The sequence below is a fragment of the Stenella coeruleoalba genome (assembly GCF_951394435.1).
Source record: "Stenella coeruleoalba genome assembly, chromosome: 6".
Classification (NCBI taxonomy): Eukaryota; Metazoa; Chordata; class Mammalia; order Artiodactyla; family Delphinidae; genus Stenella; species Stenella coeruleoalba.
Window position 1 is genome coordinate 80,560,020 of NC_137151.1, and position 2,265 is coordinate 80,562,284.

The window sequence follows — 2,265 nt, forward strand, 5'->3', positions numbered from 1 at the left end:
TGATGTTGAGCATCCTTTCATGTGTTTGTTGGCAATCTGTATATCTTCTTTGGAGAAATGTCTATTTAGGTTTTCTGCCCATTTTTGGATTGAGTTGTTTGTTCTTTTGATATTGAGCTGCATGAGCTGCTTGTATATTTTGGAGATTAATCCTTTGTCAGTGGCTTCCTTTGAAAATATTTTCTCCCATTCTGAGGGTTGTCTTTTCATCTTGTTTATGGTATGCAAAAGCTTTTAAGTTTCATTCGGTCCCATTTGTTTACTTTTGTTTTTATTTCCATTTCTCTAGGAGGTGGGTCAAAAAGGATCTTGCTGTGATTTATGTCATAGAGTGTTCTGCCTATGTTTTCCTCTAAGACTTTGATAGTTTCTGCCCTTACATTTAGGTCTTTAATCCATTTTTAGTTTATTTTTGTGTATGGTGTTCAGAAGTGTTCTAATTTCATTCTTTTACATGTAGTTGTCCAGTTTTCCCAGCACCACTTATTGAAGAGGCAGTTTTTCCTCCATTGTATACTCTTGCCTCCTTTATCAAACATAAGGTGACCATAGGTGTATGGGTTTATCTCTGGGCTTTCTATCCTGTTCCATTGATCTATATTTCTGTTTTTGTGCCAGTACCATACTGTCTTGATTACTGTAGCTTTGTAGTATAGTCTGAAGTCCAGGAGCCTGATTCCTCCAGCTCCGTTTATCTTTCTCAAGATTGCTTTGGCTATTCGAGGTCTTTTGTATTTCCACACAAATTGTGAAATTTTTTGTTCTAGTTCTGTGAAAAATGTCATTGGTAGTTTGATAGGGATTGCACTGAATCTGTAGATTGCTTTGGGTAGTATAGTCATTTTCACAATGTTGATTCTTCCAATCCAAGAACATGGTATATCTCTCCATCTGTTTGTATCACCTTTAATTTCTTTCATCACTGTCTTATAGTTTTCTGCATACAGGTCTTTTGTCTCCTTAGGTAGGGTTATTCCTAGATATTTTATTCTTTTGTTGCAGTGGTAAATGGGAGTGTTTCCTTAATTTCTCTTTCAGATTTTTCATCATTAGTGTATAGTAATGCAAGAGATTTTTGTGCATTAATTTTGTATCCTGCTACTTTACCAAATTCATTGATTAGCTCTAGTAATTTTCTAATAGCATCTTTAGGATTCTCTACATATAGTATCATGTCACCTGCAAACATTGACAGTTTTACTTCTTCTTTTCCAATTTGGATTCCTTTTATTTCTTTTTCTTCTCTGATTGCTGTGGCTAAAACTTCCAAAACTATGTGAATAATAATGGTAAGTGTGGGCAACCTTGTCTTGGTCCTGATCTGAGAGGAAATGGTTTCAGTTTTTCACCATTGAGAATAATCTTGGCTGTGGGTTTGTCATATATGTTTTTTATTATGTTGAGGTAGGTTCCCTCTATGCCTATTTTCTGGAGAGTTTTTATCATAAATGGGTGTTGAATTTTGTAAAAAGCTTTTTCTGCATCTACTGAGATTATCATATGGTTTTTATCCTTCATTTTGTTGATATTGTATATCACATTGATTGATTTGTATTTATTGAAGATTTCTTGCTTTTCTGTGATAAACCCCACTTGATCATCATGTATGATCCTTTTAATGTGCTGTTGGATTCTGTTTGCTAGTATTTTGTTGAGGATTTTTGCATCTATGTTCATCAGTGATATTGGCCTGTAGTTTACTCTCTTTGTGACATCTTTGTCTGGTTTTGGTATCAGGGTGATGGTGGCCGTGTAGAATGAGTTTGGGAGTGTTCCTCCCTCTGCAATTTTTGGGAAGAGTTTGAGAAGGATAGGTGTTAGCTCTTCTCTAAATGTTTGATGGAATTTGCCATCTGTGAAGCCATCTGTTCCTGGGCTTTTGTTTGTTGGAAGATTTTTAATCACAGTTTCAATTTCAGTGCTTCTGATTGGTCTGTGTATATTTTTTATTTCTTCCTGGTTCAGTCTCAGAAGGTTGTGCTTTTCTAAGAATTTGTCCATTTCTTCCAGGTTGTCCATTTTATTGACATATAGTTCCTTGTAGTAACCATTTTATCTTCCAGCTCACTTATCTGTTCTTCTGCCTCAGTTATTCTGCTATTGATTCCTTCTAGAGTATTTTAATTTCAGTAATTGTGCTGTTCATCACTGCTGTTTGCTCTTTAGTTCTTGTAGATCCTCGTTAAATATTTCTTGTATTTTCTCCATTCTGTTTCTGAGATTTTGGATCAATTGCAGACAATTTTGTTATACCACTACTTAAAT